General features: G+C 47.1%; 1 protein-coding gene across 1 annotated transcript in view; it reads left to right on the top strand.

Moving 5' to 3' along the window:
• The window catches only part of KIFAP3 (kinesin associated protein 3), a 1,607,567-nt gene that overhangs the window by 178,388 nt on the left and 1,402,971 nt on the right, over nt 1-26,208 (top strand). The gene's annotated exons all lie outside the window — the stretch shown is intronic.

The following is a 26,208-nucleotide window of genomic DNA, read 5'->3' as shown; positions in this document are numbered from 1 at the left end:
CTGCAAATCAGGCGCCACCAGCATCAGTTGTCCCGCGACTGCCATTAAACTCACACAGAGCTTGAGCCAGCTGTCTGGCCGCGAGCCTCTAATTGCTGATACTTCCGTTGTTTTCTCTCAAGATCGGTCGTGATTAAGTCATTTGAGGCAGGATAATACAAGATATATGCCATGGACAGCAGAAACCTCACATCAGTGCAGCCATCTTGCTTGCCAGCTCTCTATCCCCCCCATACCATTGTAATTTGGTATTAGGAAGGGACACCCTAAAAAACGCTCGGTCCAAAAAACTTAATTGCTAAACACAAATTGGGATTGGGTAACATGTTACCTAAGTGCAAGTTTGGATCTGTACTTCTGATAGATACATCTGCCAGTGGATTCATCACCTTGTGAATATTCACCCTGCGCATCAGCCAATCGGAAACTTTTGTAGCTCCCCAGGCCGGCGAGGTCATGAATGACGTCACAGAGGTTACGACTCCGCTCGCGACCCCGCTGACGTCACTGGGTCCATAATAGGGCCTCGTCGGCGTGATGACGTCCGTTCCCTTTTTTCCGTGTCGTCGACGCCAACGGTTTCTTGGGACTCTCCGTAGTAACATTGTTATTATAGTTGTTCTTGTCTGTTCTTCTCTTTTCCTTTCGAAGATGTCTGGGAGAAAATCTGGTTTCAAGCCCTGCAGGGAGTGCGGTAAAGCAGATGTCCATCACTGACCCGCACGAGGATTGTGTATGGTGCTTGTCTTCCGCTCACAACGTCGATGGATGTGCGTGCTGCAGGAAGATGACCTCGAAGGCATTAAAGGAAAGGGAGGCGAATTTATTTATAGCCAAGATGAGGAAGGATAAGAAGGCGAGTAAAAGAAGATCGAGGTAGAGGTCGAGGTCTCGTTCGGAATCCAGATCTGGATCGAAGCCGGCGTCAGGACATTCGAAGTCGAAGAGACATAAGAAAAAGAAGCACTCTTCGAGGCGTCATTCTGATAAGGAACCGGCGCCGAGGTCATCTTCTCCTCGATGTCACAGAGGGGAGGTCGATCCTACTCCTTCAATTCCGGCCTCGCCAGAGAAGGAAGTGAAGTCGAAGTCTCTCGATCACCGACGCCGGCTCCTTCGGATTCGGTTCATTCTTCGGTTCCGGATGAATTCTAGCCAGAGCAAGAAGATCAGGAGCATCCTGAAGAGGTTCTTTTGTCGGTGCCGACGGGCCCAACTCCAGGTACACTGACTTCGGAGGCGGTGCCGGGAAATTATCCTCCTTTCCCGGCTCCAGGTCAAGACCCATCACACTATCTTAACGCTATGTATGGTGTCTTTGCAAGGGCCATGTACCCCTCTGGTGCGCCTACGGGTCCCACGGGTCCTTTTGCCTTCAATTTGGGTGTTCCTCAGGCATATGCCCAGGCTCCATGTATGCCCTTTCTTCCAGCAACGCAGTCTTGGAATTTTACGGCGCCGAGGGCTCCGGCGCCGTACCAAGAATCTCCGGTGCCGTCTGTTCACCCTCGTTCGGCACACGCGGTGCCATCAGATCCGCGCTCGATGCCGGTCCCGAATCCGATGGAGTTGGTTGTGGATCCATCAACTCCAGTCCCGAGGATCCGTTCCAGGAGGGAGGCCCAAAGAGTTGTGGAAGGGGCACGCTTTTGGCAGGAGATTGAGGAAGGTGAACTTCCTGATTCTGAGGACTTTTTTTGCAGAATTAAAAGATGCAAGTGGTCTGAGTGGAATTTTTCTCCTGGTTCAGATGCTCCTTCAAAGGAGGTAGCCCATTATCATGCAGTTGTGAGAAAAGCTGCTGAATTGTTGGATATTAATCTTCCTTCCACCGAATTGAAGTCCAATTTATTGACTGAAATGTTGCATTCTCCATCCTCTGTGTTAGAGCCCCTGTTACCGTTTAATGAGGCAATTCTGTAGCCGGTGTTAGATATGGCATTCTGCAAATAAAAGTATAAAAATATATAAGTCTAGATGGGGGGGTTCTAAAGAAGAAAATGATGTATGTACTCTGATTATGCAGAAGGCTAAGGAAAATGATGTCCATCTATTTTTCTTTTGTCCATCCTACAAAATTGCTCGGGATCTATGGATTAGACCCTTGTGTAGGAATCTGGGTGTGAGGATGATGACGGCTGGTGTGCCCACAGTTTCCTCGTCGACGACTTCGACGACCCCAATCTCGTCGACTCATGTACAGCCGTCGACAACGGAACCATCGACGATATTATCCTCTGAGAAAAGGATGACCATTTCTGTGACGAGAATCACGCCGAAGATGACTTATCTGAGGAGTGTATCCCCCCCCTTTCACCAACTATGCTTTTTCAAGAAGGGGAGTCAGAGGATGAGGACCAGGACGCTTACAGTTATGCCAATAGTCCCTCCCAACTTCTGGTCAAGTTCCAGGAGACGGACTCTGAGGGTGAATACGTCCAGGAGGAGAGTGGTCATCATCAAACGGCCCAGTCGCAACATCATTTGGGCCAAGATATGGTGACGGTGCCATCTTCTTTTCTCCAAGATTTGCATAACATGCTGCAAGACTATAAATCTAGGGCGAATAGGCCACTTCATGTCCCGGCAGCGTCTGCTACACCTGCAGTATTTTCGCCCTCACCAGTGACTCCATCTTAACAGGCTCAAATTTCACCTCAGCCTCCGACAGACTTCCAACAAGATTCCTCCGGGCTGCAAGAGGTCCATGATGATTCCTTGGATGGGGACCAGCAGTCGGATCATGACTCTATTCCGAATACTGAATATGACTAATATATCATTGCGGATCCTGCTTCACCAGTCTCAGATCCGGCGGATTCCCCGCCAGCAGACATCGGGGGTTTCCATTAGTTGATGGAGAGAGCAGCGGGCAGATTCAAATTGGCCATGCCTAAGGTTACTACTGATTGTTTTCTATACGATTTCAAGGAGCCTTTTAGGAAATCAACAAGGTCCATCCCTATTGTGGATCATTTGTGGAAGGAGGGCCTTAAGGCCATTAAGAACCCGGCGACGGTGGTCCCTGTGCCACCACGTCTGGACAAGAAATAGAAGGCACCCGATGAGGGTCCCGCAGCCTTGACGGGCCATCCAAGACCAGATTCCGTTATCTCGCAGGCAGCGCAGAGAAAATCCTGTAACCCCTCTGCCGCCTTGACCGCTCCACCGGACAAAGAAGGGCGGAGATTGGACAATGCGGGGAAGAGGTTCTCTTCCATGGCGAGTTTACTAGTACGGGCCACTAATGCCCTGGCAATCTTGGGGAGATATGACCGCCAGCTTTGGTGCGATATCGCCCCGTACATTGACCAGCTGCCTCCGGAGTCTACATCTGAAGCAAAGAAGATCCTGCAGGAGGGAGAAGCGACCTCAATGGAAATCATTGACTGTGCAATGGATATTGCAACCACAGCGTTTCGATCCCTGGCTGGGGCGGCAGTCCTCCGCCGCCAAGGATGGCTCAAAGCGACTTGGTTCCGGCCTGAGATCCAGAACAAGGTCCTTGATCTTCCTTTTGAAAGTGAGGCATTGTTTGGGAAACTCATCGATGATACCCTTCAAGTCATAAAGAAGGATACGGAGACTGCTAGGTCCTTAGGGACCCTTCAATACCGCAAGTCTCCCTTTAAAGGAGCCAGAGGCAGAGGTGTTCCCTATAGAGGGTCCTTCACACAACAGCGCTACTCCTCAACGGGCTCAGGTTCCCAGCAATACCGGCAGCCCTATCAACAGCGCCAGGGCCCGTCGACAAACTACTCCAGGCTTTACAATAAGGGAAAACAGGCTGGACGAGGACGGGACTCGTCCAAGCGCCAATAGCGGCCTCCTGGTTCTTCCTACTGGACCCTACTTCAAGAAATCATCAGTTGGAGGCAGGCCACCAAATACCTTCAAAACTGGTCCAAAATAACATCGGACCGTTGGGTGCTCAACATCATTCGGAAAGGGCATACTTTGGAACTCACGCACGTCCCTCCACCCAAGCCCCCGGCAGCCATTCCGTCGAAACACCAGCGTCTCCTGCGGCTCGAAGTCCAAGAGATGCTCCGGAAGGGAGCGTTAGAGCCAGTTCCCTCAAACCAAAGGGGACAAAGATTTTATTCCAGGTTCTTCCTGGTGAGGAAAACGCTAGAAAAATGGCGCCCCATTTTAGACCTCAGGGAGCTAAACACCTATCTCATCTCCCTATCTTTCCGATGGTCTCCCTCCAGGACATCTTGAAGCTCATCAATCCGGGAGATTTCATGGCCACACTTGATCTCAAGGATGCGTATTTCCATGTTCCGATCCACCCAGCACACAGAAGGTTTCTGCGATTCACAGTAGCCAAGAGCCATTTTCAATTCAGGGTTTTAACCTTTGGACTCCGCTCAGTCCCGAGAATTTTTACAATGGTGCTGGTGCCAGTAGCAGCTTTTCTGCGAAGGAACCATTTCCAAGTCTTCCCCTACCTGGACGACTGGTTGCTGAAAGCTCCGTCCAGGGAGGCAGCGCTAGAGGCTGTTCAAGCTTGTACGAATCTGTTCCAGAATCTAGGCCTCACTCTAAACAACGAGAAGTCCTCTCTGGCCCCGTCAAAAAAGGCTCGCTTCCTGGGGGCCCTCTTGGATTCAAACCTCTCAAGAGCCTTCCCTACTCTGGAAAGGAGGGAAAAATTACAGACCTTGGCTCAGGACTTACGGGCAAGGAGGTGTCTTTCTGTACGCCGATACAAATCCCTACTGATGTGATTTCATCGTGCATTCCACTGATTCCCCATTGCAGACTCAGAATGCGTCCTCTGCAGGAGGAACTGGACAACCAGTGGCAACAGGTCCACGGTTCATTCGAGGACATAGTGACGGTCACTCCGAGGATGAAAAACGCAACCTTATGGTGGACAGATCAAAGCAACTTGTCCCAAGGTCTATCCTTCGTAAGCGACCCGTCCCCACATGTAGTGACAACGGACGCGTCGTTGGAGGGTTGGGGAGCAGTGATGCAAGACCTACATGTCAGCGGGCATTGGTCGCCCCAGGAGAAAGGTCTCCACATCAACCTTTTAGAACTAAGGGCGATAAGACTGGCTCTGCAAGCTTTTCTTCCTCGCCTAGAAGGTTCGCAAGTGCTTATCAGGATGGACAACACCACGGCCATGCACTATGTGAACAAGGAAGGCGGAACCAGATCTCGTCCTGTGTTGCAAGAAGCTCAACGGATCTGGGAATGGGCGATCCTTCAGAGGATATCACTGAAGGCAGAACACCTACCAGGGATCCTAAACGAAAACGCCGACAGGCTGAGCAGGTCATCCTCAGTCAGCCACGAGTGGGAATTGAATCAGAGAGTTTTGGAAGAGATCTTCAGCCAGTGGGGCAGACCGGAGATCGATCTCTTTGCCACTCCGACCAACAAGAAATGCCGGTCTTACGCAAGCAGGCTTCACCATCAAGGTTCACTGGGGAGTGCGCTTTCGATAGCATGGTCGAGGACATTTGTCTACGCTTTTCCTCCCATTCCTCTGATACCACGACTTATCAGGAAAATCAAGGTGGAGCCGTGCAATATGATCCTGATAGCCCCAGCTTGGACGAGGCCTTTCTGGTACACTGAGCTCCATCTGTTGTCGATAGCTCCTCCCCTTCCTTTGAGGATTCTGCCGGATCTTCTGACGATGTCCGACGGACAAATTTGGCACCCAGATCCACAGTCGTTACACCTGACTGCATGGCTCCTGAGCAGCGAGATTTTATGAACCTGCCCTTATCAAGAGAGATTAAGGAGGTTCTGTCCCAGGCAAGGGCTCCTTTAACAAACAGGACTTACCGCCTTAAGTGGAAAAGATTTTGTTGCTGAGTAAGAAAGAAAGCATTGATCCTTTCAATTCCAAGCCTCATCAGATCCTACCTTATCTGCTGTCCTTGGCTAAGGCGGGACTAGCCCATTCATCAATTAAGGTCCATTTGGCTGCTTTGTCAAGGTTCAGAAGGACAGGATCCGGTCCTTCCTTGTGGTCTTCCAGGATTATCAAGCATTTTCTTAAGGGCTTGTTCAGGGTCTATCCACCGGTGAGACCGCCCCCTCCTACATGGCATTTAAATCTAGTCCTTTCTCAACTCATGAAGGGTCCATTTGAACCAATCCATCGTTCTGACATGAAATATCTTTAGTGGAAATTGGCTCTTCTCCTTGCTCTCACGTCGGCTAGGCGTGTTGGAGAATTGCATGCTTTAACCATCCAAGAACCTTTCCTTCAATTCAAGAGAAACTGTGATCATGAGACGTAGTGTCATGCCTAAGGTTCCCTCGGATTTCCACTTGAATGAACCGGTCATTCTGAAGGCGTTCTTCCCTCAACCTACTACGCCAGCAGAAAGAGCATTGCATTCGTTGGATGTGCAACGGTGCTTGAAATTCTATTTAGAACGTGCTAAAGGTTTTCGAAAATCTTCACAACTATTTGTCGCCTTTGGAGGTCCTGGTAAGGGCCTTCCGCTATCCAAACAGGGTGTTTCAAGATGGATCACAAGTGCCATTCTGCATTGTCACAAGGCTGCAGGAAAACCTCTAACTGGAAAGATCTGAGCACATTCCACAAGATCTGTGACTTCTTCAACAGCCCTCTTCGCGGGGGTGCAGATTAAAGACATTTGCAGAGCTGCTACCTGGAGCAGGGTTCACACCTTTACCAAGCATTACTGCTTGGAATTTCTGCAACAAGATGATGCGGCAGTAGGACAGGCTGTCCTGAAGAACCTCTTCCACTGATGGTGAGCTTTCCTTTCTTTCCCACCTTCCGTCTTTCACATTTTGTATCTTATGTCATGTTGCCTATTGCTATAATTTAAGATGCACAATGTGATTATCTTGCCAAATGCTTGCTACTCTGATACAAAGCATGGGAATCTATGAAAGTTCCAATACTGGGGTAAGAAATCAAGTTACTTACCTGTAACTTTAGTTCCCCAGTATTGGTAACTTTCATAGATTCCCATGCGCCCACCCGCCTCCCCGAGGAAAGCTCAGCCTACAACAGATATGGTGTCCAAGTACACAACGGCTACGAAAATCTGAGTCTGAGGTTCCTTCAGGAAGGTTCTAAAGGGTGAGGCACTTCTGATTGGCTGATGCCAAAGTTCGGTCTCTTTTACACAAAGAGGGTGATATGCTACAAAAGGGAATGAGGCCTAGGCCTTTTCCTTTGTCTTTTGTACCTACAGCTATGGTATTTTTGTTACAGAGACTCCCATTCCGACGACGGGTAATGATACAAAGCATGGGAATCTATGAAAGTTACCAATACTGGGGAACTAAAGTTACAGGTAAGTAACTTGTTTTCTTATTCACCAAACACATTGTAAATACCTCAGGTTTATCATAGTAGGGAACCATTATCAATTCAAGGTCTTTCCACTCAGTCACTACTGCACCAACAGTGTTCACCAAATTCTTAGCAGTGGTTGGAGCTTATCTAAAAATACAATAGATCCATATCTTCCCATTACTTGACAATTGGCTGATCAAAGCCAATACACATCGGGTTCGGACGTAAATTGCTGCGCTCCGGTTCAACACCGTTCTCTGTTTCCTCTCGGTGCGAAGTCCACTTACCCTCGACAGTATTGTTCTCTATCACGTATTCCCTTTCTCCGTGTATCGTATTTAATTCAAAACACTCTTTTCAATCAGGAAACTCTTGGAAGGCCATCAGGCCTACCTGTGTTGATCCGGCTCGCAGTCGATGGAACAGACTCCATTCAAATTCTGCCCTCAGTGCCACGCAAAGTTCCCGCACACCAACTTGCACGAAGTGTGCAACCTGTGCTTATCTCTGGAGCACAATGAACAAGACTGCAACTCGTGTAAATCTTCAGTTCCAAGAAAACGCAGTGCGACCATCTGACTCAACGTCGCAACATGCAGAGTCAGAACACCAGCTCCATTCCAGGCCTGGTGGGCGAAGATTCCGAACAAGAAACAGTCTATGCCATAGGGGCCGAGTAGGAACAAGAGAACCCTATCTCCCTCTCAGAGTCCTGCTCCGATGTGGATGAAGATATTCTGCAAGGTCAGTGTATTGTGAGTATCGATCTTCTCTTGCCTCAAATTCCAACCCCGTCAAAGAAAAAGGCTCCTGTTCCACCTCTGCCTTCGGGCCCTGGTCGGCACCAAGGACATGTTTCCAACGCCTCCTTCAGGCTCGGCACCAAAACATTCGTCAAAGCCTTCTGCCTCGGGGTAGAGTCATCCGCACTCAGGCACCAAGTCGAAACCTTCGGGGTCGAAGCCAAAACCCGCCTGAGGGCCCACCTTCTTCGAAGCCGAAATCCTCTACGAAACCGAAATCCTTGCTCCCAAAGACACCGGCACCGAAAACTTTGGCGCTGAAACATAAAGATGCTCCGATACCATCAAAGGAGCCCCGTTTCGATGTCCCACCTCCAAAACCAGACCCAAACCGAAAAACAACTGTACATCAATCCAAAAACTGGACATATTGCTACCAAATTGCCACTCAAACGTAAATCTGACTCCGAGGAAGCCTATTAGATTCCTTTAAAGAAGAAACATGTGGGTACTAACCCTTCTCCACCTCCTCCACCTCTTCCTCCCATCACCTCCTTCCCCAGAAACACAACACTTGTTAATTACCCCTACTAATTTACCACCACCAGAGACACCTGATGATCAGGATGACGGGGATGGGGACAATGATCCTGCACCTGCAGATCCCTAGAAGGATTACTATACAAATTCTCTCACATGTAACAATCCTGATCTTTATCCTACTAAAACTTCTCTACCAGATGACAACGTAGGCTATATAGAACTATTAAGCAGAGCGGCTTATTATTACTGGGTTCAATTACACAAAGAATCTCTAGAGGAGAATTTCCTTTTTGAAACACTTAGCAGTTCCCAAAGATTCACTCCCACACTCCCCATGGTCAAAGATATGCTAAGACATGTGGATGACCTATTTAAGGATCCTGTTTGGGCATGTATTCCCAATCCCAGGATAGTCAAAAAGTATAAATCTGCACCTTCAGACCTAGTTCTTTCGTCTAGTCACATTTCCCCACTGTAATAACTGGTCCATGTCAAATTTCATATGCCCTTGCGACGATAAATCGTATCAATCAAACATCCATTGTGTGCTATTCTGTAAATTTTACCAGGCACCACGCAGGGCGTACTTACTACCTATTCTTAGGACATGGGGGATCCGAACCTGTAAGCTAGCCTTTATCAAACTGCCACGGCTAGATGAAGACCATGTTATCCATGCACTGAATTGTTTTTTAATACTTGTAGTAAAGTTTCGTAACACAATGAGTTGATCACAAATTACTTGATGAGAAACACTTTTTATTGGTAAAATTAACTCCCTCGACCTGGAAATATTTTATTATATGTACCATTTTTGTAATAACTGTTTTTAAGATGTGTGCTTTTATGATTTTGAATCACCACATCGAATAAAGCGGTTATTGAAATTGAAAATTGACCTAGTTTACATGAAGGGCCAGTTACCCTTATATTTGTTAGTAGTTTCTAATGCTTGCAAACGGGTCAACTCTCAAACATCAGGAGATGCTCCACCTACGGAAAAAGAGTCTAAGTTGATAGACGCCTCTGGGAAAAGAGTAGCCCCTCAAGCTGCACATTTCTGGCGCATTTCTAACACCCAAGCCCTTTTAGCCAGGTATGATCGGGCACATTGGGAAAAATGGAGCAATTGCTCCAATTTCAAAGCTCAAGACCTAGTGCAAGAGGTATAGCTCATTTCCAACAATTCCATTAGGTGTGAATTAGATGGGGTTGACCCTGCGGCTAGAGCCGTCAACACCAGCGTGCTACTAAGAAGACATGCATGGTTAAGAATTTCTGGCTTTAAACCAGAAGTTCAAGCTTCTATTTTTAACACAGCATTTGAAAAACAACACCTCTTTGGTCCTGTTGTAGACACGTCCTTAGAAAAGATGAAAAAGGACACAAACTTGGCAAAATCTATGCAAGCTGAATAGTTCCCTTTTGGCGTCTTTCACATTTCCTACCGTTACTGGCAATCAATAACTACAGACAAATAGGTGCTAGGAATTATCCGTTCTGGTTCTTGCCTGGAGCTTACCAACAATCCTCCAAATGTTCCTCCACGTGCACACAAAATGTCACCAGATCATTTACACCTCCTCAAACAAGATGTTCAATCTTTTGTAGGGAGCCTTAGAGCCCATACCATTACAATAAAAGCAGTTTGGCGTATACTATTTGTACTTTCTCATACCCAAAAAGGACGGTTCTCTCAGACCGATTTTAGACCTCAGAGAATTAAACCTTAACATACAATCAGACCACTTTCACATGGTGACGCTTCAACAAGTGCTCCCACTGTTACAACAGGGCGACTTTGTCTACTCTAGACTTAAAGGATGCGTATTTCCATATTCCAATACATCCCGCTCATCGCACATTTCTCATATTGGTGGTAGTGGGGCAGCATTACCAGTTCAAGGTACTCCCATTCGGAGTCACCACGGCTCACAGAGTCTTTACAGAATGTCTGGCAATAGTCGCTGCTCACCTACGGAGACAACACATTCATGTCTTCCCGTACTTGGACGACTGGCTCATTAAAGCCAGTACGTACCCAAAGTGTCTCCAGTACACTCACTTAACACTGCAGTTACTGCACCAACTGGGGTTCACAGTCAATGTGTTGAAATCACATCTTCAAACTTCCAACACTCAAAACTATCTATGAGCCACTTTAGATACTCAAAAAGCTCTGGCTTTCCCCAATGCAGCCAGAATTCGCAATATTCAGGCTCTAATTTATCAGTTGCAGCCCACTCAGTACCAGCTCGAGTGTATATGCAGCCTCTTGCATCATAATTGTTTCCCATGCCAGGCTTCACATGCGTCCCCTTCATGAATGCTTAGCAAGTCAGTGAAACCAGTCGCAGGGTCTCTTAACCGATCTAGTGTTGGTAAACGGCCGTACTCTTTGCTCTCTACAGTGGTGGAACCCACAAAACTTGTCAAAAGGACGACCCTACATAGACCCTGTTCCACAGACAATACTAACAGCCGACGTGTCGCTCACTGGTTGGGGAGCTCCTCTCCAGAAACACACAGTTCAAGGCTTGTGGAGTCAAAAGCAAAAAGCTCTCCACATAAATCATCTAGAGCTGCTAGCAGTGTTTCCAGCGCTCAAAGCTTTTCCAATTCACCTTGTAGGCAAAGCCGTCCTAGTTTGCACCGACAATATGACAGCTATGTATTCTATATAAAAACCGTGGGGGACACTCTCTCCGACTGTCAAACCAAGCTCAAGACATTTGGAAATGGGCCATACACCACAACAGCTATCTCCTAAAAGAATACCTCCCATGAGTAAGCAATCAGATTGACTACCTTCTCAGCAGACAGAGGCAGCAAATCCATGAGTGGGAACTTCATGATCAAGTTCTCCTCTTGTACTTTCAAAAGTTGGGGGTTGCCTCAAATAGATCTTTTTGCTACACACAAAAATGCAAAATGCCCAAGCTTTGCTTCCAGGTCTCCAAACCCGCTCTCCAAATTCAATGCACTGTGGCTAAACTGGTCACTGACATTTGCCTATGCTTTTCCACCTCTCCTACTCATTCCATCAATGGTTAGGAAACTCTGGCAAACATCCCTCACACTGATTTTAGTAGCTCCCACATGGGCCCGTCAACCTTGGTTCGCGACCTCGCTGTAGCTATCAGTAGATCCGTTCAAAAGCTGCATCTCACATCCAACCTCCTCTCACAGAGCCATGGAGAAATCAGACACCCAGATTCCAAAGAACTGAACCTAGCGATCTGGCTCCTGAAGTCATGGAGTTTGGTTATCTGAATCTTCCACCAGACTGTATGAACATTATTAGAGATGCCAGAAGACCTACTACAAGCGCTTGTTACGCAGCTACATGGAACCATTTTGTTATTTATTGTAATAACCGTGGTTCCGAAATTCTGGACCCTGCTGTAATACCGGTACCGAGGTCCAACACTCGTGTCCCAAAATATCATCGTACCATGACGAATTTGGTATCTGCAGACCGGTAATGATTAGGACATTATCCCTATGCATTTGCGTCATGATTGAACGATGCTAAAACCCTTAAATCATGGTTTCCGTTCTGAACCCTTGGACTCCATTTTGTGAACGGCATCCATCTTATGGCTTGCCCTCATATAAGTCAATTGATTAAGGCCGAGCTTGATCTGAAAGGACACGTCCACCTTAGCTGACTCCTCGATGACCCGGCCGAGCTAACTCCACTGCCCCCAGCCAAACCTGTTTGGGCAGCTCCTCGCCCAGTGGCCGAATAAGATAGCATCAATGCATAAACATGCCATAAACCATTCACCACATACCGACCATGTTTTCTACACACATACACCTGTCCATGTTCCTTGTTTATGGCCAGTTTTTACGACGAGGAGGTGCCCTGTTTTATTGGGGATTCATCGATATCTGATGAGAGTTCTGGGCCTGGCTGGGCCATCTATCACAAACTGGACATCTAAAATATGGGTTGGCCGACATGCCTTCGCTCTTTGTCTTGTTTTAGAAATATGTGTATAGCCGTATCATAAACTCAAGAATTCTTGCCTACAGCTGTTATTTCTGTATATAAGGAGAAGGCTGGTTCTGTAAAAACGAACAGTCTCCTGAGAATATACACAGAGTGCTGTTGTACTTCTAGGACACATGTTACTTGGTTGCAGCCAATAAAACTCGATCTCTGACTTCACCTAGAAGACTCTTGGTTTCTGTGGTCCGGAACAGGGAGTACTCAGAGGTCCTCAGGTGTTATCCCCTGGCACCACCGGGTTCCTAAAAACCCGGCACCTCAGTTGGCGCCCAACTCGATGCGGTATCAAGCGGTGACGGTCCAAGCCAGATGTTCGTGAGGAGCTTCGTGTGAAAATTCCAGAGGACGGCCAGCCAATTCAGCGACCCCTGTATGTTCCGAAGGTCTTTGCTGCCAGGTTTCCCTGCGTCCCGACGGCTACGAAGGTCTGCTGCCCTGACTATCGCCCTGTTTTGGACCCAGTGATCCTTGGTAGAGCGAAACAATAGACGAGTCTTCTAGTGACGTCATCGATCATCAATACTTCAGTTAAGTATAAGTGGAGCGTCTCCCAGTCCTTAGTTTGATTCTTAGTTTTGGTATCCTTGAGATACGCTTTGATTTGGAACTTGCAAGCGCCAAAGCCGAAGGACTCGTGTATTCATGAGAAGTATCGTAATCGATAATCCTTTGAAGTTTGAAGCTAGACTAGAGAGCGAAGATGCCTGGTTTTAGCAGACTTGGAAACTTGTTTTGTCTTGGTTGTAGTAAGGACTCCCGATTAGAGGATTCTTGTCCGGTTCCTCCGATTGGAACTCCAACATATGAGTTATATATAAAGCACGGAGTTGGTCCTATCACGTATAATGAAGTATGGATAAAATACACCCGCAAGGATGGTGTTTTAAAATGGCCCCAATATGGTAGTTTTGACTCAGACATTTTAGATAACCTCAAGGTCAAATTGTTCAAGAAAAAAGCCCGACCGGCGATGTTTGATTCTTTTCGCTTATGGCGCAAAGAAGCCAAACAGAAAGAAATAAAATTAGCGAAGAAAAACAAAAGAGGTATGTCGATGGTGCAAGCTGCCATCGCATGCAGGGATAATGAGGAAGAGCAAGAAAGTGAACAAGTGCTCAGAAGTAAGAAGTTAGCGGTAGATAAATGCTACCTGATGTTGCCACACGAAGGACAAGGTTCCAAGGGAACATCCGAGAAAGATCCATTAATGTCCCATTTATTGAATTCACCACCCCCATATACATCGAGTATTGTTGGACCCCCGAAGCGTATTGTTATACCGCGCCCTGGCGCACGAAATGCAGCTCTTGCACAAGTACCAGCTCCTCTTCAGCTGGTTCCTACTTCTCCGGCGCAGCCTTCTCAAGGGCCGCCGCCTTTACTACATACTCCATCTACTTCTTCTACAACTTTGCCTACTGCTCCAACTGTTTATCCTGATACTACTTCTGCTACTGCTTCGACTTCCTCTGCTATTGCCTCGACTTCCTCTTTACATCAGCCTATCTTTTCTGGCGCATCTGCCTCTCCGCAAGCTTCTCCTTCTGTTCGACAGAGAGTGGCAAGTACTGTCACTGGTCTGTTCTCACCTTTCTTTGCGTCGCCTAAAACGACCCCTAAAACAGGACGTAGACAATTGCGTAGTCAACTGCCTGATTACGAGGAAAGAGAAGTGCTGAATGAATTAGCACGCAAATGGGTTACTGACACTGTTAGATACGATGTTCAGTCTGTTATGGAAGTTTTCCGTCAATGGGATGCACCCACTCAGAGATATGTATTCGAAGAGATGTGTGTATATCTTTGCGAAGATTTGGAGACAAATGATCCCAAACGCAAAATGCAGGAATTATTCTGTATGCGTTTCAAGTTCTATGAAGGCATGATTGTAAGGGCCGATGTTGAAAAAGCAATAGATTTGTTGTTGTCTTATAGGAGTAAGGGAAATGTCTCAAGATCACTGAATGAGAATGACGTGTCAGGTAGGAAAAAGGCGCGACAGTACCCCATGAGAGAGGTTCCTCCAGTTTGGAGGGAAGGTGATGCGAATGTAAATCCACCAATTCTGCCATATTTCCAGCGTGTATGGGTACATGTCCCCTGGAAAAGATCTGAAGTTTTAGCACTCAAGCAGACACTACCTGATCCACGTAAAAATCCAACAGGATATTATAAGGAGTTATCACAGACTGCCAGCTCGTGTATAATGAATTTAGCGGATGTAGACATGGTTGGGAATGTTGTTCCACAGCCCTTGTGGAGTAAGATTCGTCATACAGATCATGGTCAAGAACTAGGTGACACATGGGCTAATATTACTGCTACAGATGCTAGACAAGTTGGTGGTTCTAAACCTGAGCCTTTAGTAGCAGAACTTCCTGGTAGAATTATCACGTACATGAAGACCTTAATGCCTGAATTGCGTGTGAATTGGGACAAGTTATCGGCGTGCAAGCAGAAGAAAGATGAGAATGTGTCTGACTTTTTCACGAGATTTGAAGAGACTTTCGTCGATCATAGTGGTCAGGATATGGCTACCGAGGGTGGCCAAAGATTGTTTGTAGACAAGTTTGTACATAATCTGCTTCCTGAGCTGTGCAATAAATTGAAAGATTCAGAGAGTGCTTGGGCTGTTTCCACGTCAGCGCAGATTTTAGCCACAGCCCAGTACTACGAAAATAGGCGCAAAGATGAGCTAGATAAGGCAGACAAAAATACTAAAGATTTAAAAACTAAAGTTCTTCTCCAGCAAGCCTATCCGCCTCGCACGCCTAGTCAACCCAATTATCAGCAACCACAGCAGTATTCGAGAAACCCGCAGGGAAACGAGTTTTCTCATCAGCGTTTGCCGTATGGCCCGAATCATTGTGCATATTGCAAAGAAGAGGGTCATTTCAAAAATAATTGTCCAGCTTTGACGCGACGTCTAAATGGTGTTTCCGGTGCAAGAGGTAGAGGTGTTCAACAGGCTCCTAGGGGTAGGGGCCGTGGAAATTTCCCCCAGAATACCACTTCTTTTCCACCTCAGAATTCCATGAATAGCTTTGATCAACAGAATAATGCGTCTTCCAGGTCAGCTCAGTACTATGCTGATGACTATTACGCTGAAAACGAGAATGAGGGTAATAATTGCTAGGACAGCCATGGACAAAGAGAGGGAGTTGTTTCAGTTCCAGTAGATCAGAATGGACCTTATATTGAGGTAATCACATCAGGAGTGTCAGAACCTTTTCTGCTGGATACTGGTGCTACTAAAAGTTCGATTATGCACTCAAAACTTCCTGGCGCACCTTTGTCTGGCGAAATGAACGTTTCAGTAGGTTTCTCTGGCGCCCCCGTTATGAACCCGATCTCTAGTCCTATGCCCCTTTCTGTTGGTCCATGCGAATTAGAAGCACCCCTCATTCTTACAACAGTTTGCGGCGAAAATTTGTTAGGTCTGGATTTGTTAAAGAGATTATATGCAACTTTGTACTGTTCTCCTTCGGGAGTACAACTTACCCTTGGTAAGAAAGTGATTTCCCCAATGTATTTGTCAAAGGAAAATATTCCAACTGAATTGTCATCCCTTCCGGATATACTTTGAGCTACTGGTGCTAATGATGTAGGTCTTTTAGAGATAGCACCCTATGTCATAACATTGAAAGCCAATGTTAGGTTGCCACGAGATCTTGTATTAGATCTCTAGCGAATGTGAAAAAGCTCTGTTAGCGATCATTTACGATCTGATCGAGAAAGATGTCATTGAAGAGACGACAGGCAACATTTGTAACAGTCCTATTTTGCCTGTCTTGAAGCGTACCGATCCTTCACAGCCCCCTGTGTACAGATTTGTGATTGATCTCAGAGAAGTGAATAAGATCGTTGTACCACAGTTTCCAGTTGTCCCCGACATTACTGCCTTATTGACAATGGTTCCAGCTTCAGCCACTTGGTTTTCGGTGATTGATTTGAAGAACGCCTTCTTCAGCATCCCGATTGCTGAGGAGAGCAGAGATATTTTTGGCTTCAATTTAGGAGGACGAAGCTTCCGCTTCAAACGCGCTCCTCAGGGCTACTGCGAAAGTCCGTCTATATTCAGTCAAGCTCTGAAAACACAACTAGACACGATTGTTCTGCAGGATGGTGCAACTCTCATTCAGTATGTGGACGATCTGCTGATCGCTGCAGACACTGAAGAAATTTGCAAGGGAGCTACATTGTCGTTATTGCGTCATTTATGTGACATGAAACACAGTCTCTCTCTCAAAACTACAATTTTGTCGACAAGAAGTAACCTACTTAGGTCACATCTTATCGAAGGAGGGAAGGAGACTGACCCCAGAAAGAATACAGGCAATCGCAAGATTGAGTGCCCCAAGGACACAGAGAGAAGTTCGGGCCTTCTTGGGCATTACATCGTACTGCAGACAGTGGATACCAAATTTCTCGCTATTGGCTAAACCTTTGCTGGCACTACTCTGTAAAGACACACCCGATCCTATACCCTGGTCTGAAGATTGCCAGATAAGTTTCCACGAGTTGTGTGATGCATTATGTTCGGCTCCTGTGTTGGGCAACCCCGACTACAGTAAGCCTTTTACATTATATGTCCATGAGAAGGAAGGTTGCGCATTATCAGTACTGACACAATACTTTGGGGACAAACAGCGCCCATGCGCGTATTTCTCAACGACTCTAGATCCTGTAGCTAAGGCATTACCAAGTTGCTTGAGGGCCGCTGCTGCAGCAGCTGTCTGTATTCGACAGTCTGCTGGGTTAGTCATGAATAATACTCTGATCGTTATGGTCCCACATGCAGTAGACATTTTACTAAACAGAACGAAAACACAGCATTTAACTAGCGCTCGACTGTCCAGCTATGAGCTGACACTGTTAGCGAGTCACATACACATAAAGAGGTGTGATACACTCAACCCCGCCACGTTATTACCTATTCCGGCAGAGACCGATGAGGTTGAAAAACATGATTGCTGCTTTAGGACAGAAGAAGAGACAAAAGGGAGAATAGACTTGCAAGACACTCCCCTTCCTGAATGTAATGATAACTTATGGGTTGATGGTTCATGCTTCAAGTTGCCAAATGGTGATACGACTGCTGCCTATGCTGTAACAACATTGCACACGATTGTAGAGTCTGCGCACATTCCCCACAACTCTGCGCAAGCAGCAGAGTTAGTTGCACTTACAAGAGCGTGTGTGTTGGCGAAAGGAAAGCGAGTGAATGTGTATACCGATAGCCAATACGCCTTTGGCGTAGCCCACAGTTTTGGAAGATTGTGGCGTGAACGTGGGATCCTGACGTCACATGGCGCAAGAATTCAACATGGTCAGCTAGTGCACGACCTTCTCGAGTCACTGACCTTGCCCCTACAAGTCGCAATTGTAAAATGCAGTGCGCACAGAAAGATTCAAGATGATGTTGGTCGTGGGAATGCATTTGCAGATGAAGTTGCGAAAGAGACTGCAAGGAACACAATGAGTCGGATTTATGTTGTTGGTCCTGCTAGATGGATTACCGATGTAGGTATGTGTGAGGACACCATTGAAAGTGTGAAATCTATATAAGCTGACGCCACTGAGAAAGAGGTGAATGAATGGAGAGGAAGCAAGGGTAGATTAGACGCGAATGGTTGTTGGGTCGAACTGTCAGAACATCAGCGATGGCTGTTACCTGACGCATATGTGCTTACAGTGGTAACAATGGCCCATGGAATGGCGCACGTCAGTGTGAAAGGAATCTGTAAACTGTTGGCCCCAGTATGACAGAATAGTGGCATCCCAAAATGCGCGGAGAATTTGGTCAGGAACTGTATGGTGTGTTTGAAGTACAATCCACGTAGGGGAACCCCAACTCCAGCTGGTCATTCTGCGCCTCCAACATATCCGTTCGAGGTCTTGCAGCTCGATTTCATCCACATGGAAAGGTACAACAATTTGAAATACGTGCTTGTTGTTGTTTGCGCTTTCTCCAGGTGGGTGGAAGCATATCCCCTTAAAAACAACACTGCCTTGTCAACTGCCAAAGCCCTTGTCAAGGAGTTCTTCCCCAGATTCGGTATGCCTAGAATTGTCTGGAGTGATAATGGAAGTGAATTCGTGGGACGAGTAATGAAGAGAGTGTGCGAATGTCTAGGCATACAACAAAAATTCCATGCTGCAAATCACCCCCAATCGGCAGGATTAGTAGAGTGCTACAACGGCACGTTAAAGTTAAAATTGGCCAAGATCCAAGCCAGCACAGGTCTTAAGTGGCCTGACGCCTTGCCTTTAGCACTCCTATCTACCAGAATGATTGTCCATTCTAGACTGGGACTTAGCCCCCACGAAATCGTGTTCGGGCGCCCAGCAAATATATGGGGGGTACCGAGGCCCAGAAAGCTCAGTGAGATAGAGCACCCTGTACTGCTTGACTATTTACACGAATTGACAACTAAATTGCGTGTTTTACACCAACAGGTTCACAATTCCTCTCCGCCAGCCTCCGATGATCCAGGTCACTCCATTGGACCCGGCACCTGGGTTTTGGTGCGGAATTTTCAGCGCACGAACAACGAGCAGCCCAGGTGGACCGGGCCATACCTCGTCCTTCTTTCCACTAGATCAGCCATCCGGGTGGAAGGAAAGAAGAACTGGATCCACGGGACCCATTGTAAACGGGTCCCTCTGCCTCTTCCATATGACCGGTGGGTCCAGGAGGGAATCGCTGACTCTGAGACTGAATCCGTACAACGCTTTGTCCCCTTCAGCGATGCACAATTAAAAGGAACTGGTACCGACAAGGAGAGTGATCGTATTTTGCAAGGATTTGTGCCACCGTCAATGCAGTCGGACACTACAGAACCTGAAACATTGTTTGAAGACCACACCGTACCTGGGAAACAGCGATATAATCTGAGGTCCAGACGAAAGAACTAAATAAACGTATATTGATACGATTGTCCCTTTCCCCATGAACTATTTTTGATTTTACAGCTCTCTCGCCCAGGGAACTAGCTCATTTTTGATTTTCGAACCGCCATCCGGTTCTGCTGCTAGGGCCGCGGTTGATTCAGAAAAGGGGGTGGTGATGAACAGAGTGTCTGAAATAAGCAGACCACTCTCACCCAGTCCAAAGATCAGGGCTTGATCCATCACCGTTATTTATCTCACTGCCCCATCCCAGCTCAGAACCTGGCTATATGCAAATTAGTCTGTCCCTGGCCCAGTGCATCATGGGAACAGGGCAGACCAAACTACCAAGCCAATTCTTCACCAGAAAGGAGACAAGCTACCGGGGACCGGTTTCTGGCATTTCAGCCTCTTCGGCCCGGCTTGCTTGAATCCTGATGGAGCAGTGAGAAAGGGACTCATGTCTGAGTATACCCTGCCACACCTATAGTGGCCAAAAACGATTCAGAAAAGGGGGTGGTGATGAACAGAGTGTCTGAAATAAGCAGACCACTCTTACCCAGTCCAAAGATCAGGGCTTGATCCATCACCGTTATTTATCTCACTGCCCCATCCCAGCTCAGAACCTGGCTATATGCAAATTAATCTGTCCCTGGCCCAGTGCATCATGGGAACAGGGCAGACCAAACTACCAAGCCAATTCTTCACCAGAAAGGAGACAAGCTACCGGGGACCGGTTTCTGGCATTTCAGCCTCTTCGGCCCGGCTTGCTTGAATCCTGATGGAGCAGTGAGAAAGGGACTCATGTCTGAGTATACCCTGCCACACCTATAGTGGCCAAAAACGATTCAGAAAAGGGGGTGGTGATGAACAGAGTGTCTGAAATAAGCAGACCACTCTTACCCAGTCCAAAGATCAGGGCTTGATCCATCACCGTTATTTATCTCACTGCCCCATCCCAGCTCAGAACCTGGCTATATGCAAATTAGTCTGTCCCTGGCCCAGTGCATCATGGGAACAGGGCAGACCAAACTACCAAGCCAATTCTTCACCAGAAAGGAGACAAGCTACCGGGGACCGGTTTCTGGCATTTCAGCCTCTTCGGCCCGGCTTGCTTGAATCCCGCGGTTGAAGTCTGGGGAGTACAGCTGGGGACGTTTAGGTCGACGGTTCTGGTCGGTCTGAGGGAATTACCCCGGTCCGAACAGAAAGCACTCACTGGCAGAAGCAACCTCCCACCTCGGGCAGCAACCAGAGGATGGAGTTTCCGAGGGTAGAGAGACCTACTAGATCTGCGAACTTTGAAAAGAGACTATGCGCTATAATAACAAGGAGACAGTTCTTAGTCATATGTATTTTAATGTTATGTAGCATAATGATGTTTCTGATTGGCTATGCTCTGTTCATCTTTCGAGTCACCTTTGTACACAACACTCAGCTCACACCTCCTCCCACTGTCTCTCCACATTCTTTTCACCCTCTACCTGAACACGAGTCTGCCAGAAGACTAGAATTCGTAAATAACTCATTCATCCAGCTCCTACACCAGCACCAATCTATAATGAACACATCAAATTGTTGGATATGTGGACTCATGCCACACACAACAGATAAGGGCATCCCTTACTTCATTCTGCCGTTTAGTTACTATGGTTCTCTGTGGGCTTTCCAGACCATGTTCCTGTTCGCCCTAGAACCATACCCGCCCCGTTCCACAGAGAGCGATTCCAGCAACAAGGCACTGGTGGCAGGAATAAGAAATATGAGCAGGGATATTGACACGTATCGAACAATCCCTAAAGATGAACTCACTCCATACAGTCGTTGGAACGTAACTAAATATGGGATCTCCTTGAATAAAAGCCAAAAAGCAAAGAAATCCTCCCCAGTGTGGATAGTACCCCACCGAGGTCACCTATGTCTGCAAGGTATTGGCAGGGATCCCAAAGCACAGTTGGGGAAGAGCATATGCACGGAAACGTATGTGTTTGCATCTCGAACTTCCCCTCCATTCTCAGCGGCTACGGGTACCTGCTTCGTTTGCCACGACAAGGCATACACATGGTTGCCCCCTGACTTCTCGGGCACGTGTTTTATCTCGTTTCTGCTGCCACCCACCTACACGGCCGGGGCAGATTACCATCGGACAAGGACAGTTAGGGGTGTCGTGAGTCAAGACGACACTGCGGGTCAAGAATTTCGGGACTTCGCAAAGGGTTTTCTGCCATTTTGGGGGCCTACGGTGAACAGCAGGAACATTCGACAGTTGACAAGGATAGTTGAGTCCGCCGTGACCGAAACGGCCGGTGCCCTTAGCAATTTGACAGCTGAGCTTCAGTCGGATCGACTTATGACCCTTCAGAACAGGGTTGCCCTAGATGTCATACTTGCAGACAGTGGTGGTGTATGTAGAGCAGAGGTCTTCAAACTTTTTGATGCCGAGACCTCCTTGTAAAACCTTTTTAGGGGTAAGGACCCCCTTCTGACAAAAGTTTCTAGAAACTGGTACTCCTCATCATCATCTTTTGACAACCATAAATGCGCCTGTTAGACTTCATCACATCCATCCATCATTCATCCACCCACACTTTCACACATCCATCCATCCATCCTTCATCCATCCACCCTTTCATCTTTCCATCCATACATCCATCCTTTACCCATCCACCCTTCCATCCATCCACCCATCATTCATCCACCCACCTTTTCACACATCCATCCATCATTCATCCATGCAACCTTTTATCCATCCATACATCCATCCACCCTTTCATCCTCCCATCCATACATGCATCCTTAATTCATCCACCCTTTCATCCATACATCCATCCACCCACCCATCATTCATCCTCCCACCTTTTCACACATCCATCCATGCATCATTCATCCATGCAACCTTTTATCCATCCATACATCCATCCATCGGTCCACCCTTTCATCCTTACATCCATACATCTATCCTTCATCCGTCTATTCTTCACCTTCCTGACATCCATACATCCATCCTTCATCCATCCACCCTTTCATCCTTCCATTCATACATCCATCCTTTACCCATCCACCCTTCCATCCATCCACCCATCATTCATCCACCCACATTTTTACACATCCATCCATCATTCATCCATGCAACCTTTTATCCATCCATCCATCCCTCCACCCTTTCATCCTCCCATTCATACATCTATCCATCATCCATCCACCCTTTCATCCATCAACCCACCCAACCTTTCATCCATCCATCCACCCATCATTTATCCCCCCACCTTTTCACACATCCATCCATGTATCATTCATCCATGCAATCTTTTATCCATCCATACATCCATTCTTCATCCACCCACCCTTTCATCCATCCACCCATCATTCTTCCCCCCACCTTTTCACACATCCATCCATGCATCATTCATCCATGCAACCTTTTATCCATCCATACATCCATACATCCTCTGTCCACACTTTCATCCTTCCTTCCATCCATCCACCCTTTCATCCATCCATCCACCCTTCATCCGTCCACCCTTTCATCCTTACATACATACATACATCTATCCTTCATCCATCTATCCTTCACCCATCCAACCTTTCATCCTTACATCCATACATCCATCCTTCATCCATCCTTCCATCCTTCCATCCATACATCCATCCTTTACCCATCCATCCATCATTCATCCACCCACCTTTTCACACATCCATCCATCATTCATCCATGCAACCTTTTATCCATACATACATCCATCCACCCATTCATCCTCCCATCCACCCATTCATCCTCCCATCCATACATCCATCCATCATCCATCCACCCTTTCATCTATCCACCCACCCACCCTTTCATCCATCCATCCACCCACCCACCCTTTCATCCATCCACCCATCATTCATCCCCCCACCTTTTCACACATCCATCCATGCATCATTCATCCATGCAATCTTTTATCCATCCATACATCCATCGTTCATCCATCCATTCACCCATCATTCATCCATCCATCTTTTCACACATCCATCCATCCATCATTCATCCATGCAATCTTTTATCCATCTATACATCCTTCATCCAGCTACCCTTTCATCCTTCCTTCCACACTTTCATCCATCCACCCTTTCATCCACCCATTCATCCACCCATTCATCATTCATCCACCCACCTTTTCACACATCCATCCATCCTTCATCCTTACATCCATCCATCCACCCATCATTCATTCACCCACCTTTTCGGTGCCTTTCTCATGGGGTAGGGGTCAGTATCTCTCTGCGTGTTTTTCCTTCTTTCCCGATCACGGGAGGGCATCTCTGTGCCTGGCAGGCTACAACTACAGCCTGCTCCCCCAGCCCCCCTCCCCCACTTCCCCCAGCTCGAAACGGCTTCAGGGACACGCACAGCCACACCCGAGTACTTGACAAGTCTTTTACTTGTTAATGAGGCTTCGATGTTTTTCACACCTCGAGCCATGAGCACCCTCATCAGCCCAAGCCAGGGACAGAATCTGCGACCCCCTTCAAAGGACTCCACGACCCCCCTGGGGGTCGCGCCCCACAGATTGAAGACCTCTGATGTAGAGTGATCCAATCCAGTTGCTGCATTTTCATCCCTGATAATGCACCGACAGTGTACCAGGCCATCTCCCAACTACACAAAATCTCTGATTCCCTTCACTTGGAGAAAGGGGATTGGTCCTTACTAGGGTGGCTCTGGGAACTGATCTCTGCCTGGGGATGGAAAACACTGATCTTCATTGGGATGATCTTAGCCATTCTGTTTATGTTCTGCCTGTTTGTGCAGTGCGCTCCTGCAATATGTGGCCTGTGGTACCGCAATTCCGGACCCTGCTGTTCCACCGGTCCCGGGGTCCAACACTCGTGTCACAAAATATCATCGTACCATGACGAATTTGGTATCTACAGACCGGTAATGATTAGGACATTACCCCTATGCATTTGCGTCATGATTGAGTGATGCTAGCACCCTTAAATCATGGTTTCCGTCCCAAACCCTCAGACTCCATTTTGTGAACGGCATCCATCTTATGACTTGCCCTCATATATAGTCAATTGATTAAGACCGAGTTTGATGTGAAAGGACACGTCCACCGTAGCTGACTTCCCCATGACCTGGCCGAACTGACTCCATTGCCTCCAGCCAAGCCTGTTTGGGCAGCTCCTCGCCCAGTGGCCGAGCAAGATATCATCTAGGCACAACATGTCATAAACCATTCACTACATACAGACCATGTTTTCCATACACATACACCTGTCCATGCTTCTTGTTTATGACCCGTTTTATGATGGGAGGGTGCCCGACCTTATTTGGTGTTTCATCGATATCTGATGGGAATTCTGGATCTGACGGGGTAATCCATCACAAACTGGACATCCAAAATATGTGCTGACCAGCATGACTTCGCTCTTTGTATTGTTGTCGAAATATGTGTATAACCATATCATAAACCCAAGAATTCTTGCCCGCAGCTGTTATTCATGTATATAAGGAGAAGGCTGGTTCTGTAAAAACGAACAGTCTCCTGAGAACTTACGGCCCGTGCTGCCGTACTTCTAGGACACATGTTACTTGGTTGCAGCCAATAAAACTCGATCTCTGACTTCAACTAGAAGTCTCTGTGTTTCTGCGGTCCGAAACAGGGAGAACTCAGAGGTCCCCGGGTGTTACCCCTGGCACCACGGGTTCCTAAAAACCCGGCACCTCAGTTGTCGCCAAACTCGGGGCGGTATCAAGCGGTGACGGTCCAAGCCAGATGTTCGTGAGGAGCTTCGTGTGAAAATTCCAGAGGACGGCCAGCCACTTCAGCGACCCCTGTATGTCGACGTGGTTCCGAAGGTCTTTGCTGCGAGGTTCCCCGCGTCCCGACGGCTACGAAGGACTGCTGCCCTGACTATCGCCCTGTTTTGGACCCAGTGATCCTTGGTAGAGCGAAACGATAGAAGAGTCTTCTAGTGACGTCACCGATCTTCAATATTCAGTTAAGTATAAGTGGAGCGTCTCCCAGTCCTTAGTTTGGTTCTTAGTTTTGGTATCCCAGAGATACGGTTTGTATTGGTTCTTGGTTCTTAGTTTTGGTATCCCAGAGATACGGTTTGTATTGGTTCTTGCAAGCACCAAAACCGAGGGATTCGTGTATTCACGATAATATCATAATTAGATAATCCCTTGAAGTTTGAAGCTAGACTAGTGAGCGAAGATGCCTGGTCTTAGCAGACTTGGAAACTTGTTTTGTCTTGGTTATAGTAAGGACTCCCGATTAGAGGATTTGTGTCTGGTTCCTCCGATTGGAACTCCAACATATGAGTTATATATAAAGCACGGAGTAGGTCCTATCACGTATAATGAAGTATGGATAAAATACACCCGCAAAGATGGTGTTTTAAAATGGCCCCAATATGGTAGTTTCGACTCAGAAGTATTAGACAACCTCGAGGTCAAATTGTTCAAGAAGAAAGCCCGGCCGGCGATGTTTGACTCTTTTCGCTTATGGCGCAAAGAAGCCAAACAGAAAGAAATAAAATTAGCGAAGAAAAACAAAAGAGGTATGTCGATGGTGCAAGCTGCCATCGCATACAGGGATAATGAGGAAGAGCAGGAAAGTGAACAAATGCTCAGAAGCAAGAAACTAGCAGTAGATAAATGCTACCCGATGTTACCACATGGGGGACCAGACTCAAAGGAAACATCCGAGAAAGAT

Source organism: Lissotriton vulgaris, chromosome 1_1 (assembly GCF_964263255.1).
Source record: "Lissotriton vulgaris chromosome 1_1, aLisVul1.2, whole genome shotgun sequence".
Lineage (NCBI taxonomy): Eukaryota > Metazoa > Chordata > Amphibia > Caudata > Salamandridae > Lissotriton > Lissotriton vulgaris.
The sequence above is the reverse complement of the archived record's forward strand: the minus strand, read 5'-3'. Positions and strand labels throughout refer to the sequence as shown.